Here is a 19,095-nt window from a genome sequence, read left to right on the forward strand (position 1 = left end):
GTTTTATTTATTTTTTCTAATAGCCATGAAGGAGTTCCATCAAGTAATGTTTCAAACCATTGAATTCATATAGATATATTTCGTCATAAGCTGAACTCATCACATGGCTGTTCGAGTATTCCTAGCAAAAATAAAATAAAAATACTTTGTTCTATTCCACACTTTATTTAAAATATTAAGACCCGTGTTTCTGTATATCATAGGCATTATATGCAGAAACCTGGGTCGTTCTATTTTAAATGAAGTGTGGAATAGAAGAAAATATTTTTAGTTTATGATGAAGCCGTTCCGCAGAATAATGTCGGAGACCGTGTCTTATATACTCCTGGCAACCCAAGATAACTGAGTATTATTGAGTTGTGTTGATGGAATTATAGTAAAAAAAAACTTGAATATAAAATGCATGAGCAGCATTTTCGTCATATACATTTTTTATTGACTAGTGATACGATATTCTAGCTGCCGCAGATAGCATTAATAGTGAGTAGGTGGTTTGGAGGGAGGGATAAGGAGTACGGTAGGGAGGCAGACGTAGGAAATTGCAAGTATTTACTTGTATCATGGAGAGACGTTTCATCATACGTTGGTTTCGTTACCAAGCGGTACGAGCATTTCTATCAGCCCTTAGTATAACTGAGAATTATTGAGTTGTGTGGAAGGTGTAATAGTAAAAAAACTCAAAGTAGAAAATATTAAGGAATATTTTCGTAATATACCGTTTTTATTACGTAGTATTCCTAGCTGCCGCAGGTAGCGGTACTAGTGAGTGGTGTGGTTTGGGAGGAGGGATAAGGAGTGGGGTGGGGAGGGAGTAGACGGCGGGGGTGGATGCGGTGCAGAGATCATAAAAGTGGAGGATGAAAGGGCGGAGAGAGTAAGAAAAGAAGGCGGTCGAGGGGCCCACCCCCGCACCATAGTACCCTTTCGGAAAGACGTGCAAGGGTATTGGACGAAGGGGAGAGCGTGGAAAAAGGGTTTCAGGAGAGCACGGGCTCCGTAGTAATATGGGGTGGGCCCGGAAAGGCCAAAGGGAGGAGGAGGAGGAGGCGGTCGAGAGGGGGATAGAGCATCAAGAATAGGGAGTAGGGTGAATGGCAGGGGGTCACAAAAGGGCCAAAGGTTGGTTGATGGCGGGGGAGAGTGGAATTTTGAATGACAAGAGAGGGGAAAGGGGGGGTTGGGTTTTGAGTGCCCAGGATATATATTCAGGGACGACGGAGGCAAAGAAGAATCCGAGAAACGAGGAGAAGGGTCCAGGGAGAGAGGAGGGTCGGGGGGGTTTTAATAGGGTACGCGTGGGTGCATCTACAAGGAAGCCGGCGAACTACTACCGCAAGGGGTTTTTAGGGTAAAGTGCGCGCGGACACCATCTTGGGAAACACATTTAGGGTGGGGGAGGACGAAATTAGTCGTGTGAGGATGGAGACACAAATGTAGTGGGAATAATCGGCAGTTGTGTTGATTCCCTTTCAGACGAGAGAGGAAGTTTAACAGCTCCGTCTATTGCAGCTCCCTTCCTTTGTAAGCTTGAAATAATTAATACTCCCTGTATTGGCTGCATAAACTGTGCATGCTCAGCTTTTGAAAGACCATTATGATTTTTGGACAAGTTCTTTTCATATGAATTACCAATAGCATTTTCGTTTGTGTTTAAATATGAAAGTACTTATGCACTCAAGCGAACTTCGTTTCTGGATTTTGTTGAGAGGTACGTACAAGGTCAATTATCTCTGAATTAAGCCTCATTTTCATGCACAATAATGTATTATGCTTGAAATTGTGCTGACAATTCCCCAAATGATCGGTAACATAAACAATGCTACCAATTATACTCGGATGAAAATTTATGGTGATTTTAGGCTAATTTTTTCTCAACCTTTTTATTCAAACTACTGATGTGAATAATTCAACATTCCAAAAAAATTCATTTATTATTTTTGAAAATGTTAAGAGTCACAAATTCAAATCCGAAATTTAATTTGTGAATGCGCTACTTTTATGCCAATTTTCACAGGCTTCAGCGCTTGAAAGTAGGATAAATAAATAACTTTTTGTGCTTGAGAAGTAATCATGCTCATTTGATATAGAATATTGAAAATGTATTGTTAGTTGTTTTCATTCTTATTGTGTAGGAATATTGCTTTGTGTTACGTTTAATTTTTTTAATTATATAACATACTTTTAAAATACTTCTGTATATGTATCTGTTTTTTAAATTTTCCTGAAATTAATTTTTTATGCCGAGTTTTATAAATATGATCTTTCATAATGATACCTTCTGTCAAAAGAATTCCTAGGAAACCTGGGTCCTCAAACCAATAAGCGGTTTTTATGTAAATGTTGTAATTCAAGGAAAATTTAATTCAGTTAAATTATGAACTGAAAATTAGTATCTTGGTTTCATAAAAGCAGCCCCTACCGTGTGGGTAACTTCGTTCTGACCTTTCTTCAAATAATTAACTCACCACTTAGACTATCTTAATGGTTTTATGATTTGCGACACTTAATGCCATTATATTGCTAATGATTGCGTATTAATCACAACGAGGAATTTTGGAACAGCAGGAGACGGTAGTGAGCGAATCTTCTTCAACTGGTTTCTCATGCGATGTGTGTTTTTCTAAATGTTTTCCCCTCGGCGCCTGAGCGGCTTAGGTGGAACCCCTTGAGCGGCTTAATCTAGACGGTGGGTCACGGTGAGGGTTTTCCGTCTGGAGGGAGTCTGCCCTCCCTTGGGAGTGTGTGTGAATATGAGGGACGGAGGAGGTTAGTCGTGTGCGAAGTGGGTACTCAGGGGTTGGTGGGGGGAGGGTTCGTCTTCAAGAGTGAGCCCGTGGGATGAAGAAGAAGAGGAAAATGCGCTCGCGCGCGCTTAGTGGAAGGTCGGAGGGCAATGGCAGGGGGTGGTCGGGTATAGAATTCTTTGACCGGGCGCTGAGAGTGGCGGAGGGCGATAGAATACGGTAAAGGGGGGGTTCGCGTATGACGGACTGCAAGTTAGGGGGAGGAGTACGGAGAGGGGTTCGGCCAATGAGTTGTGCGCCTTGCATGCCAATGAGGACTCAAAACGAAGCGTCGCGGCACTCCGTTTCGCTGAGGAATGATGCCCTCTTCTCCTCCGCTCGCTTTTCTTACATCTCATCCTCCCTGTGCAGCGGCATTTTACGGATGTATGTTCAGAAAATAACATGAATTTTACTTTTTTTGCAAATAAATATTAATTAATCATCTGCATTGCCGGCCTCGGTGGTGCCGAGGTATCGTTCCGATTGCCAATCTAGAGGTCGCGAGTTCGAATCTCACATGGTTGGATTTACCACCATTCAGGGCATAGATATATGAGAAGCCAATAGGTACAAGTGATTCCTTTTTTCTATACAGAGTTAGGTACAGAAATTAGGCATAGACGACAAACGAGATCAATTAGATGTTTATTAGTGCATTAGATTTTTCACCCGATGTCAGCACAGAACAGAGACTCACTAGTATCCCTTGGCAACTAAGTTTTTGTGTATTTTTTCTAGCAATTAACTTTACCTAACTCTGTTGATAAAATAATCACTTGTACCCCTTGGCTTCCAAACCATTCATATGTGATTCTACTATGGGGTCTGGTGTTTAAGTGATCGAGCAAAGCTGTCGTGAGGTACTATATAAAATTATCAGATGCCAACTGATGCTCTATTTTAAATTCTAACATACATTTTTTTTAAACTCCAGCCGTTATCAATTTCACCTGTCTCATATAAATCAACTAATTAATCCAATTATCCAAATTAAGAGTGAATGGCTCCTTTTTGTACCATTTAGAGTAAACCCCTGAAGACAATGGCAGACTCAGCCATTGAAACGTTGAGAGAATTAACCCAATACCACACCCGGTGGGAATCCCGAGAAAATTTTCATCGAAAACTAGTCTTGTTTGCAGCACAAAGCCCATGCAGGAGTTTACGTAATTAAATGCAAACAAAGGGTGTGAAAGGTGTGGGAGGATCAAGAGAAAGTATCTGATGGGAGAGTTAGCACAAGGCAGTCAGAATGACCCACGTAATGTCTCAGCATAGGAATTAAATGCCAGGCGTCATTGGTACCCGTATTTCGTATTTTGCAGCTGGCTCCTTGTCTATACCTCACCGTGGACATCGGCGGAAGGTATTTTAATTTATCGAAACCTTATAAAAAATTTGTTGAAAAGTAATAAAGCCTTGCAAAATTCCACTCAGTGTCATAGTAGTTTATTCTAACCAACGTGTTTCACGGTACAGCAGCGCCATCATGACTGAAGGCATGGTAATCGTTTGTTTGAAATTATTTATCATTATGAAAATTTTAATTATTAATAAATTGTGCGGAATTCGTGCAAAATTTAAGTTATATTCTGTTAAACTGGAATCACACAAAGTTTCGGTCTCTAATATTACTTTTATTTTAAAGTTGTCTCGAAAATAGCATTAATTAGCACACCCTACTCTTCAACCCAAGACGGCATCCTTTTGTAAAGTTGACTCTATCAGTGCAAAAATCGTTCAGAGCCGTAATGCTTTCACTTGGACTGTGCTCAATGATGATTTTCCATAGATGTGGTGCGGTCACTCATTTTCTGCACGGGCTGGCTTGGCGAGCGGAAGAAGTGGTTTCGAGGACATCGAGAGAGAAGCGAGGGATTATCTGAATCGCCCCCTCTCGGACACTTGCGATGACCCCACCGGCTGCATTTTCACCGCACCCCTCCTTATCCGAAGAAGAGCAGAGCACAAACTGCGAGGTCGCCAACGGTTGACTTTACTGTCCCACCGCCACCCCCGCCTCCCGCCAACCTGTGCGTCATTTGATATTCCAGTCATTCGCACGGACACGTCTCGAGCAGTTACTGAGGCGGATTGAGGAGCGGCGGTGGAAGGGGAGGGAGGAGGGGAAGGGGTGGGGGGAATATGGTACTACGGTGAGGGTGGAGAAGTTGAGAGAGAGAGAGAGAGGGGGGTTGATCTCAACCGGTGGCAAGCGACGGTCGGAATTCGAAGTGAAGGAATAGAGCTAGGGGTGCAGGATTGGGAGGTAGGGGAAACAGGAGTGTAGGCCCTTTTGGGGTAGGGGATGAGTGGCAGGAGTTGGGTAATATGGGAGGGAGATGCAAATGAATCTAGATGGCAGGGTTATGCGGAGCGGGGGGGGACCCGCTTCAGGTTTTTTTTAATGTAAGAGGGTGGGAATGAGGAAGATACGGTCGGGCAGTGGCATGGGGGGTTCCCTTAGGAATTTTATTATTTTTTTTAACGTCGCATAAAGGTGGTGGTAAAGTCGAGGGATATATATTTTTTCCTGCCCCTCCCAAATTAACGAAATTAAGAAAAATGACTCGTAAAAAAATACAGTGGAGGGAGGTCTCTCGTTGATGTTATTTCGGCCGGGAATGAGAGAAGTTTGGGGAGATAAGGGTGGTAGGTAGGAGTGTCATCCAGGTGGAGGAGCAAATAAAAATGATATCGGAGCGGCGGTGAGGACCATCTTTCTGACTTTTCGAAACCCATATAGTGCTCTCGTAACGTATGCTGGGCCCTCCCTCTTTAAACTTTTTCAGGAACTTTTTCATATCAAGTATGGAATTCTAATAACGATTTCACCTCGTCCTCTTCGGATTTGAATGCTAATACGCCAACTATCGGAAATATATTCTGCAGAAAACCTGAAAAAGTCGTTCATAATCTTCACATCTCGAACAAATAGCCCCTTATGACCTGAAAATTGATGAGTCGTGATGGGTTATGCTTAAGGAAAAGTCTTCACTCTCTATCTATATTCATCGAGATGATATTTGCTTGTTTAATTTCTCATTAGGTACACTTTTCCAAGTTCAATTATATACAAATATTTTATTCTTCCAACCCAAGCTGAGTTCATTGACTTTTTGATACACTTGCCTAAATTCAACTATATAAAAATATTTTATTCTTCCCACCCAAAAAAGGCTGAATTCATTGACTTTTAAAGTTTGAATTTATCTCTATTACGACCATTGATTAGTTATTAATGACTATTCTTAACTCTACCCTATATTTATCAATTCTCTTACGTTCTAATTTTTCATTTTCGGCTCAGCTCCCCATTATATTTCAAACCATATTTCCATTATTTATTTCGACTTTCATGTTCTTAACTAATTCATGTATTATACGGTATTACCATAAAACAGGTTCATATGGTATAGCACTTTATCCATTTTTTTAAGTTCGTATTATTCTTTTTTAGCCCAAGTCAAGCTTACGTTATCAGCTGAGACATATGCCGGGTTTCGGAAAACTAATAATTGTGTATCCTTCCATATCATATCAAGGTGAATGTCAAAATAATATTTTGACAATTGATTACATCAACAATCAAAGGCTAGGAAAATTTTGTAATAATTGCAAAGGCTAGGAAAAACATTTTGATAGCATTGCTCTTCGGGAGGATATGATTCAACTGGCCTAAAAATGACATTAAATTTAATTAGCTGTGCTTTACGTTACCATGAAAGTGATGAAAATAATAATGAAAAATCGACCTAAAAACTAATAGGGCGGAAGCATGAATTTATTTTCTCATAGTGGCTAATGTAAACTTAGTGTATATTCCTATGAAGTTTCCTGGATTTCAAATAGTTATCCGCTGGAATTTTAATCAGCAGAAATAAAATTGCTCGCAAAACCGAAATAACTTAATTTAACATTAGTAAAGCCAAATGGTATTTCCGATTTAATGTAATGGCTTTAACTGAAAGCAGTTTTAGCCGCATTTTATTCGCATGTAGAACTCCTGGGGTCATTTTTTTTCCTAGAAAAGAGTTAATGAATGCTGTTGAGAATGCAAAAGCAAAGTTATTACTAATTATATTCTCAACAAGCTGAAGGACATTATTTTATTTTTGGTTTTTGCTATCATAAACTTAGGTTAAGTTTCTACCACGAAAAGGTTATTTTTTTCAAGAGATGTTATTGTGAGATCCGAATTACCTGGCGAATTCCTATGGCATCAAAAGTGGTATAATTTTATTTCTGTAAAAACTTAAAGGGTCCTTGTTTATGCCTCGTTTGTTATTTTACCTAAGTTTTATGACAGATATGGACAGTATTAAGCGGAAAAAATGCATAGCCTTTGCCTTGATATTCATGCCATCCCCCTATCCATTATGCCAGTCATTTATTTTCATTAGAGATGTCTGTGTCATGGCTATATAAAAGAAAAATTGATTATATTTAAGCTAATTAGTTTTTATTGCCTAACATAATTCAAATTATCTACTTTTTCTTCAAGTTCAGGTTGCTTGGAAGGTCTTGGTTTATCTTTTAGAAGTTCTTCATGGAGAAAGTAACTGCAACCCCATGTTTGGCGGACTCTTGGTATGGAAGAAGTTATTTACTGGAAGTGACACACTTTACTATGCTGATATTTGCAGATGTGTCAGGATCAACCTTATTAAGTGTGGAAATAATTTTCTCTAACTTAATATTTTGCGCAAACAAATAAGGTGTTTTTTGTTTCCTTTCTTTTAAAACGCTAACGTGTAGAAATGCCAAAGAAACAACTAAAAATATTAAGTAACTTTTCTAGCATAATAACTGAGGGATTGAAAATATAATTTCATCAAATTTTTATCATATAGCACTACGCGTTTTATTTATTTCGAAATATTTTCTCGCGCTCAGAAATGCATGGAACAACTTCTAAGTTTGTGAGGGGCAAACAACGATAGTTAGCTCGTAGCGGCGTCGCAGCAGATTTTTGCGGAAAAATTCTTCGTGAAGGCATAGTATAAGGTAGTCAAAGTGATGCTAGAGGTTGTGAAATGGTATCATCTGCATAAATAACTGGCAAATTACAACACCTAAGCATTCATTTATGAATAGAAATGTAATCCATTTTTGCATGTAAGATTTATATTACCATACAAGTAATGGGTTTTACGAATAATGCTAAAATTATTCCACTTCAAATCACCGTCTCTGTTAGTGACCTGGAGGTACTTAAAAGAAGTATTTAATATAGAAATTAAGAGAATGAAAGTTTTTTATCCAACTTTCCTTTTACCTCAATCTGTCACATCTTGTACGCATTGCCCGGTATAGGTAAATAAACCAATCTAGCAAACCAAATTTGAAACCACTAAATAGTCACTATCAAGGTGAGATAGCCATCATCATTACATTGATAATGACTATCTGGTAGTTAAAACGCAGGGTCGGAATAATAAAAGGTTTTGTGGAAAATTACGAAGTGAGTTCTTTCGCACTACACATATAAGGTTCCACCAAGTGAAGTCTGAACACTTGATATATATACTTAAGAATGAACTAAAGGTCGAAATACGTTGTATTCTATAAATAAATTACTAATTAAATATGTGGAAAAGTGCAATCTCTTTATCATTACGCTAAAATACTTAGCCCTTGTCAGTTTAGTAAACGCTCTCCGTAACAGTACAAGGAAGCCACGTTTCAGCTCAGTTTGACACCCAGGAGTCAATCAATTTCAAAACTAAAAAGCATGCGACGATGTCAGATGGCTTGAGAATGATCTCAGACCTAAAATTAAACCCACCATAATAATACCCATCAACACTTTACCCACCCATCAGTGATAACGCATGGATTCCAGTGCCAGTCCGCTTCTGGAGGTGTTATTGGAAAATGGTACGAGGAAGTGGGGAGAAGATCTGGGTTCGGGAAAGCTCGGAGAGGGGTTGAAACACCCGTCTCCTAATTACCCCATGGCTGCGAAAATTATTCCTCGCTCGACATTTAATTGAATGCACCCGCGGCGGGTTGTGTTATAGGAATGTGAGAATTTCTAGTTCCGGTCGAGGGTTGGCGCTGCGAGGCAGTGGGCGGGGAATGTCGCCCGGGGTGAAGGGAGAGGGGAGGAGAGGGAGAGTACGTTAATAGTTGTGGGAGGAGGGTGAGGAGAGCGGGTTTATGCCTGCGTGAGGGGTGAGGGGGATTGAGGGTCACGGTGGGGTGGGAATTTATTGTTGAAATGCGGAACGGGGAATCCTGACGTGAGCTCTAATCTGACGTTAGCCTAATATTTAAGCAGAGGGTGAAGCCGGCAGTCAAATACGTGTCGGAGGCTTAAGGGAAATATGGAGGCCAGTTTAAATTATCCATTTTTCCCAATTCTTAAGAATATGTTCGCAGAGTGGATGAATTGTACATGTGCGTCATTCGTTGTTTTCACCGGTCAAATGGATGTTGATGCGACAGCACGGGCATACAGCATTACCGGTATAAACAGTATGTAGCTTATCATCGACATGGATTAATGCAACGGCTAACACGACCGTCAACAATATTTTGCCGCGCAAAAAGCGGAGCATGCATTCAATAGAAGTGTTACCAAAGGAGATAATCGGAAGCTTGTCATAGTGCTGTGATAGTGCAATGAATGCGTCAGCCGTAAATTATTTCAGGAGTTTCATTGAAAAGCTCGTGACCCTCATTTTACCTCAACGACCCATGCATATCAAAAATATTTTATTCAAAACCTCAAGAATATGATGTTATGATAATTGCTGGACTTTGATATTACATGGTTGACAAATACCACTGTTAGTTGAAAATAGATTCATACTGTGAACGCAATGCTTGGCCCGAACAAATTAGTTTTTTCTAATTTCTAAAATTTTTCATGCAGAAAGGGACTTCTCATATTAAACGCTCAGTTTTCATAATTATTTGAGACTGAGCGTGTATGAAAATATTTGGAGAACCTCTCAAGAGTGTCACGTTTTTGGAATAATTATTCCCGAAGGAAATATGTATTCTGTATTCTGCCACATGGTACTTAAAATTGCCTCAGGTGAAATGGCACTGAGGTAAATATTTTCAAAAAGAAATTTTTCCAATATTTGTGTGCAGTTTAGACTAGGATAGTCTTCCTGCGAATCAGAAAATCTATGTTAATTATTTTTAGCATTTACGTTAGATGTGATGAAGTAATGATAGCAAAACCGAAACGTCTCGTTATTTAAACCTTTGAGTCGTCCTGATAATGAAATTGGAATGAATTAGGGTAGATTAAGCGCCCTTTTATTAAGAGAAAAATTTTTCGGCGGATGAAAACGTTGAACTAGTTATCTTTCTGCTGAAGAAAGATAATATTTCTGCGGAAATAAATTTCTCGGTGAAGCCTACTGATCGTAGGGGCAAAAAAGGGTTGTAGGCATTTGAAACACGATGCTTTGTGAGATAATTATTTCGGAAAGGGAAATGAAAAATGGCTATTAAGTGCTGGGCAATGGGGATGAGAGATTTCATTGAGAGAGGGGGTGTTAAACTGAGACGGCTATAATTTCTTCTCGCCCTCACAGCTTTTAATTGTTATTCGAAATTTTACGAAATAAATGAAAACAGGAAATTAAATTTAGTAAATTACGAGGGGTATAAAAAAAAATAAACATCGATCGAACACCATCAAAAAAAACCCAAGGCACATTCTCCCCTCAAAGCGCGCTAATAATCTTTTGCAGCTCGCTACGTGATTAAGCAGATAACGGTTTCGTGGAACTAATTGAGGAAACCCAATATCCAGGCTTGAATAAAAACGGTGAATCATTTACTCCTTGAATGTATATTGCGTAGAAAATGCCGTATTTATTGAAAATGAAATTTACTTGTGTTTACTGAATGTAATGAGTCCTATATGATCTTAGTTTGTTAAAAGGATCCAGCAATGGCTGGTGCGGTCTCAAATTTTCATTGATTAATTTTTTTATTCTCCAATCGACATTTGCACAAACTCCATACCTGCTAAAAAAAGTGAAACTTTTGTTTCTATCTCCTATTTAGACTTTTTACGTCTAAAGTTAAAATTTTTCAAAATCAAGAAGCTTAACTGGAAAAACGACTGATGATATGATTGGATCAACGGCAATGCACCCCACCAGCATGGTGATTTTGGTCTTTTTGGTTCATTTTCAGTAAGAGAAACAATATAAAAATTTCCTTACATGAAAAATTAGGAAATATTTTTTCATACGCCATACGTAATTTTGATATTCATGTAATTTTCTACTCCTCGGAAATTAGACTCTACCAGTCAACAATCTCATAAATCAAAGAATGGGTAAAACTTAATTTTAAAAGATATTTGTAATACAAAGATGATGTTTTCTCTATAAAAAATACAATTACATACACAAGTCAAATAGTTTACCCGTGACGAGATGAAGGAGACGACCGTTTCCCCGTTCTCATCGTTTTTCGCGTGATCTTCTTCATTCTTTCGACCGTAGAAGCTAAGCGTTTACGTTTAAGCAATGTTTGATGCTTTATTGTTGTAGTCGAGTAAACAATGAGTAAAGCGATTAATAACACGACTCTACGGAGCTTCGGCAGAATTTCATACAAACGGTTAAAGTTGAGCGTTCTATTATTATTGGGCCAATGATAGTCAAAGACCTTTAGCCATGCACAGGAATAAAAAATGTACAGGCTAAAAATATATCCAACAGTATATACAGGTGACAGTTTTCGTTATAACACTGGAATAATAGCCCTAAAGTTTATTAAATTTTAGTCAAAAGCAAAGAGCAAGCGGCATAGAAAACCATACTTGGCTGTAATTTAACACAGACACGTTTTCATTGCAAATGGAAAGTTTCCATTAAAACAGAAAGAGTCCATTGTCTCGTATATATTATCTTGCATCTGTTTGAGAAAGAGTTATGTGTAACCTATAACTCAACTTACGGTTGGGCTATTGTGAGCTTTATCATGCGGAGAAGTAGTCTAGTCCTCCTAGTGGACTAGGTCGTAGCAATCCGAAAAAAATCGCGCATTTTTACTGGCGAAAAGTTTTAATCGTGCATTTCGATCTAGAGTAATGATTATTGTTAATTACAAAATTGTGATTGTTATTATTTTATTAAGTAACCTCATAGCATGAAAGCATGAAAATTTAATGCATATTTTCCGAAACGTAGTATTACATGCATTCCGTGGCGTAACTATGAGGGGAATGAAGGGGGAATAGATGACCCCTTAATGCCTCAGAGAAATAAAAAAATATTGAAAACTATTGTCAAGTTTTGAACTTTAAAACAACTGCATCTGCTTCAAGTTAATTTTTTAGTGCCAAAATGATGTGGAATGTACATACAGGCATGTCATTTTTCAAAACATTTCCCGAAAAAGTGAACGGGGGGCAGGGGGAAGAGGTCGCAACCCCAGGCCATCCCATCCCCCCCAAAGCATATTCCTAGTTACGCCACTGCAAGTATTTTTAATCAATAGAAACAAAAAATAGGAATATATTATCAAAGAACAAGCCTACACATGCAGTGAGAGGTGAAGAAAAAAACTCATTCTATTTATAAATACATGATTAATCTGACTTGATGATGACGCTGTGCGTCGAAATATTTTGTAGAAAATTGATTTCATCTATAAAAAGAGCTTAATTTACTTTAATGCATCATGCTGTTCCACCAGGGGGGGGGGGGAGGGGTACTTGTATCACCAAATTCAATTCAACAATCCGAATGTTTGGGAATTGCATGATACATACTTTATCCCCATCGGCTCGAAAGTACTCTGTTGTGATATGCTCTGGAAGTGAACTGCGGGCGGATCAGGTGGGGTTGGAAAGAGGCTGCATGTGGGTATGCAAGCACTGACAGGCAAAAGGTTGGTCGGAAGTGGATTTCTTTTATTATTAATTTTTTTTACATCGCGTGCCACTTGTTTATGGGGGGGAGGGATTTTTTTTCCTGGCGCTCATGTGAGAATGGGGATCAGTAGACCGTGATTTTTCGAGAAGGGTTGTGCGGGGGAGGTTGGCCGCGTGGGGAAGGATCTGATTGCGGTGGGTTGTGGAGAGGAGTTGGCGTCGGCATCACATTAGTGGCTTATTTGCATTAGACAAGCGATGGGGGCGAGGGAGGGGAGAGGATTGGATGGGGGTGGGTGGGGCAGAGGGTGCGGTGTGGTGTGGTGCGGGTGCCAAGGGTGTGGGAAACATGATGCGGGCGTGTTGATGCTGGGAAGAGAGAAAGAAGGGGGAGGGGGATGCGGTTGAGGTAGTGGGGGGATGTGGGAGGTGAGCTTTTAGATGTGGCAGGGTTCGATGTGTCCCCTCAGGGAAAGCGAAAGGTGCGGTGTGTTTGGCCCGCGATCGGATTGATTGTACCAGACAAATGAGGGGGTGAGAAGCCAAGGGGTACAAGTGATATTCTTTCTAAACACAGTTAGGTACAGAAATTTATAAGAGAAACATAGCTACAGGACAGCTAGTTACAGAAACTAGGTGGCCTGGAGATATGATCGATTCTCAGTTCTATACTGACAGCGAGCGGAAAATCAAACGCACTGTTAAATATTAGTAAAATGAGACTTTGATTTATTTCCACTGGATTTATTTTAACACGACGCGTTTTGTTGTTACAAACAAAGTTTGTCAAGTTCGAAACGCAATGGCGTTGTTTAACGGAACGCGTCGTGTTAAAATAAATCCAGCGGAAATAATGCAATGTCTCATTTTACCTATATTAAGACTATGAACCACATAGCGCCGCATATCATAGGGAAGAGTTGCCTATATTGTACCACTTTTACATTTTATTTTATGTAGTTCAAATAATAAGTTACTCAGTGATTGATATTACTTTTTCTGGTTCCATGTGATGTTATGCATGGAATTCGATAGTAATATGTTCAAAGTCACACCGTTAAAAGCAAAATATTTCTGATTTTATAAATATCTGCAAGCGGTACAAATTAGGAAACTGGTCTCCTAATTTGTACCAGTGGTTTCCAAAATTGGACTACAAATTTACTCTTACCATTTATTTGACCAAAACTAAATAAATCCATCGCAGTTTATATCAATGTTATCGATATAAGCATTTTGCTGTAACTTGCTAGTCAATACATCCATTTATAGATATTACAGGATAAACATTTCGCTCTTTTTCCCACCACCGCGCTTTTAGCATGAATACATATATTGCATTTCATTCACCTAATCATATCTTCCATTACGCATTGATCATCACTATCTCCGTATTATCTTCTATGCCAATATGCCTAACTCTGGAGCCTAGGAGATTAAAAATAGGAGAGAGCTGCGTATTGACTAAAATGGTGTCATCATGGTGTGTTAGATATCATTATGCAGTCGTAGCATGGAAATATCTTATTCTACTCACCTCATACTTCATTTCATTTGGTTTTCATACACATTTTAGCTATTACTAGGAGCAAAAGTAACCACTTAAGACTGGTCATAACTCCTCATGATTGATTTTTGAGCCCTTGAACTCTTGATTTTTGAGGTAAACGATAAGGTTAGAATTGTTTTATAATGAGTGCAGTTATGTCTTACAGTTTGGAAATAATTTTCTGCGAATTTCTGTCTCTAAATTCTTGAGACAGCCATGAAATATTAGGTATGTGCAAGCCTATAACAAGTCTCTTCTTGATCGTCGAGTGGCTCTGTCGTTCCTCATGTAAAATACACTGTATCGTATTGTTAATGACAAAACTGGAAGTGAGATCAAGTGTTAACGGTTCGAGTCTTATTTTAGGTGTTATTACAATCAATATAATGATTGTAATCCTGTAGGCAATGGTAAAAATATGATGTTTAAAATTTTTTAAACTCAATTTAGGTAATATCGGGCCTTTTTGAATAAAATTTATTGCTACGTTTCCAAATGTTAGCATTTTATGATTTAGCAGCAACTATAAGGAACCTGGAATATTAGTTTCCTCCAAGAAAAACAAATCGATTATTCGTTTACGTTTCGTAACACTCCAAAGCATCGGGATAAGGTTGGAGTTACGTGCCTGGCATGGCTAAATGGTCCCCCCCCCCCCGGTCGTAAGAAGTTGAGATAAATGGCGATTCCTCCGCACTCGTTTGGAATGTCTTGGGAGGAGGCAATTACTCCCAGCACCTCCTCCATGAGTAGGCACTGCTCCCGCCGATCCGTGCCATCGGCTGAACGTGCGCCCGGGTGCGGAAATCGAGGTGCCGCGCCGTGATGAGCAGACCGGGAGTATTAATTAGCGGCGTAGCAGTGTTACGAGGGAAGGGGTGGGGATTGGGGGTTGGTGGGGTCGTTAGGAGGGGGAAGGGGAGCGTCGACGGGAGATGGGCCGTCTCCCAAAAGAACCTCTGCTGCCCCACGCTGCTCTCAAGGTGTATGGCAGGGATTGGGGTATCTTAGCACCGGAATGAGATAGGAAAACTGGATGATACCAGAGAAATGAAAATGAAATGAAATTAATCCAATGTTCTGGGAGCATGCCCGTGAGAAAAACAAATGCGTAAAGTAAAGTGACATTTTGAGTTTGTATTTGGAAAAAACAACTCTGGAAACGGAATAGACAGACATAATTACATACTCTTAAAATAACCGCGACATGGAGTAAAAAGTAAATAATTAGATTACTTATGTAGCAGGTATTTGTAACATATTATGTGAAGTATATTTTGCTTAAAATATTGCATAAGTTATACAAGTTTTTTTATCGTAAGGAATTTCATTCTATACAATGGTAATTCTGAAGACGAACGATTTATGAAACACGTTAGTTCTATGTGGTAGTAAATAAAGGCTAGAGGGTTCACTCCATGTTGTAATGGTTCTGGTTCTTGGGATGAGGCAATAATCCCGATAGTTTTAAAATATACCCTTCTTAATATTATCATAACTATTCATTCATAATACCGCAATCATAAGAGTAGTGTATTAAAGCCCCCCATGTCTCCTGTCAAAAGCTTGCTTTTTTACTTCCCTGAAGTTTTTCTTCCCCATATCGATGGCTAAGTTCTAACAACATGTATCTAAAAAATATCAACTTCTCAGGAGAGCAAAACGATTTATTTTTTTAATTGCATATAATTTTAATTGTAATTAAAAACCACAAATACATAAAACTGAAAAAGAAGCATTTGCTATGATACATACATTTGCAAACAGAGAGTTGTTTTTTGCTTGAATTTTATTTTTCATTAACTCAGACCGGCTAAATTTTGATATACGCGCTGTTAGAACTTAGCCATCGATATCCTCCTTGATCGGTCTTCTTCTAGGGACTTTTCTATCAATATTCCCTATCATAACGTTTCCCATGTAATTTCTGTGACTCATTACGCGTCTTTGCCAATCCGTTATTTCTTTGCGTACAGTAATCTATATTGCCCTTTATTTCCCATCCTTCTATATACCTCCTCGTTTCTCACCCTATCCGTCCGTTTTATCCTTTCTCCTCAAGCATCGTGTCTCCAAGGCCTACCTTCTTATATGTCGAATATTTCAAGTTTTATATTGGTTAAAACAGGTTCATAGGGAAATCGACTCTAACGCTTATTATACCGATTAATTAAGCGATGATTAGATCGAAGTATGAACGACCCATTAATTTTCTCGTAGGTGGTTCGCATCGCAGAACTGCTGGTTCGAGTAGTATAAAATCGATACATTACTAAGATAAAATATAATTCGCCTCAGAAACTTATCCGGATAACACTGATTTTCAATCAAGAGCAGGGATTTTTTTATGAATCCACCTCAGCTTTTTCAAGTGATAAATTCTGTATTCTCTGATTGGGTTTATTCAGTCTTGTAATGATTCAAAAATGGACTGGATAGCGGATGGCATATCTGCGTCAAAGAAATCTTTGGGTCATATATTTATGATGCTGGTGACGGTATATTTAGTGTTATTGCAAAGAGTTGATGCACCGATATCATCGTGTCAAATTAATAGAAGCTATAGCTGGTAAAATTTAGCCTCTTAAGGTTCTTTGAGATCTGCGTTAGAATGCATTCGCGAAGCAGGGGTGGAGGCTGGTAATTATGGCGAGATGTTGGGCGTGTTCCACTCAGCGGTGTGCGTTTCAAGGAAGGTGCGGCGTGGAATGTGTCGACAGATGTCTTGGAGGTGCAGTTAGCGCCTCTGGTGATTACTGACAGGGCGCACGCGATGCTTGGCAACAAGGAGGGTGGAGGACCAAGTTGAGAAGAGTCTTCTTTCGCCACCAAAGAATTTACATTGTCAGGGTGGAAGGGGGTGGGGACAGAGGGGGAATTTGCAACCAGAAACGAGAGGGGTGGAAACCGAGTGAGAGACTCGCCGAGGGAATGTCAGAACGAGTGGACGCGACAAAATTATCTTGGATTTGGGGGAATACGATTTTTTTCGATGCTTTATTATTTGAAAATTATTACGAAGTAACAATGAAAAGCATGATATAGATTATCTAACTGATCCGTCATCAATAAAAATGGGCTCATGCTCCAATTTTATTTTATTTCCGATAGTGATGACGTTTTAAAAAGGAAGATACCAATATTTTTGTTGGGGCACGGGATTTTATGTTAAATAATTATAACTCAAACCCGATGTAAGTTAATATATTAGATAGTCCTGGATACAACTGCGGGGTATGCTGGCTACCGGATGAGCTGACGTGAACACGTATCCCTGGGACAGTTGTGCACTCCAAGTCACCTAGTGATAGACCCGTCAACTGGTATCCCGGGTAAGGCGCTCATTATGAACATAACAATTTTTCTGTATTTCGATTCGTCGATTGCATCTTTAGCTATTCGTGACAAAATCACGTACTCGTGCATAGTGCTTCATCGCTTCTTAGTTACTCCTTGGCCCTGCTACATTGTTCCTACGTGGTTTAGTGTTGCTTACACTATTGCTAGCGGTGGTTTTTCACACTTAAAGGTCCACTCGAGTAAATGGAACAGAACTCTAATTACGTCACCAACTCATGTAAAGAGGGAAGAGGTTTCTGCGTTTTCTGTGTTAATAACTGTTGAGGGAAGGGCTGAACGGAAATGACTTTTTATATCGTCAGAACTTAGTTATCCCTTCCGTATCCGGTGTTTGTTCAATGAATCAACGCGATTTTGAGCCTAAGTAAATTGCTGGAAGCAGAAAAATCTTTAGGTCTATAAGTGCTGTGAAGGAATTGAGTCCCAGCTCTTACTTTAAGGCAATTGTAGCCTAGAGCAATGTCTAGTTGATTGTATGGTGAAAGAGATAGTAATTATAATCTGCATGGGTCATTTACATGATAAAAACTGATGAAGATGCTAAATTGATTTTTTATGTGATCACTTTTACGGAAAACGTGAATGGTCTCTGGTAATTTTACATAATAAATATGATGAGAAAGGTTAAAATACAAATTTTTGCATGCAACTAGTGACTTTGCACGCTGCATTTATGCGTACGGGTTCAAATATACAAAACAATTGGTGATGAAAAAATAAGTTGGCTCAGCCAGGATCTGGACCAAGATCTTCCGATGGCGGTCAGTTATGCTAACAATTCGTTTAGCCATCTTCTTCCCGCTGGCAGTCAAGAGATCCGGGATCTAATCCCAGCCAATCCAAATGATTTTTTTTGTGGTGTATTTCACCCTTGGTAATTTTTTACTCCAATTACTTACTCTTTATTTTCATTAATATATATAAGAATATATGATGCTTTAGATTCCTTGATCTCCCTTAAATCTCGGCTGTCCCCCCTGCTGCAATGGTGAATGCTCCAGCAATGGTTTCCAAATCACATTAGGCAGTTGCAGAAGGGGTCACCGTGAAGTGACCAGAGGTCTCTTGTCTGTGCGCCGCCCAAATCAAAATTCACGGTCCATGCACTAAGCTCTGTGACCCTGCGTCACCCTCCATAACTCCCCCTACTCGGCTAACTGGGAAGCTACACTCCGCCTCAAGTGAAGCACGTCCAACATCATCGTGCCCTGATACGGACTTCACATTCACTACATGCCAGTGCTACCCCCGTTTCGGGCCTCCACTGCCAGAATTCTACCCCAGCTCTTGGGAGAAAATTGACGCATCCAAACCACGTAATACAAGTAAGTAATAAATAATCGTGGTTGTATTTGAACCGGGCTGAAGTTAGTTAACAAACTTCTGAAATAAATCAAAGGCGAGTTCAAAAATCGAGAATTATATACCAGGTAGGTATTTCATATCGTATGGCGCTTGAAATAAATCCATTCTATGGAATGTGATGCGCAATACCAAAATGTCTGATGGTTGTACTCAGAATTTATTATTAACTCATTTCCAAG

The sequence above is a fragment of the Ischnura elegans genome, chromosome 2, assembly GCF_921293095.1.
Source record: "Ischnura elegans chromosome 2, ioIscEleg1.1, whole genome shotgun sequence".
In the NCBI taxonomy this organism is placed as follows: Eukaryota; Metazoa; Arthropoda; class Insecta; order Odonata; family Coenagrionidae; genus Ischnura; species Ischnura elegans.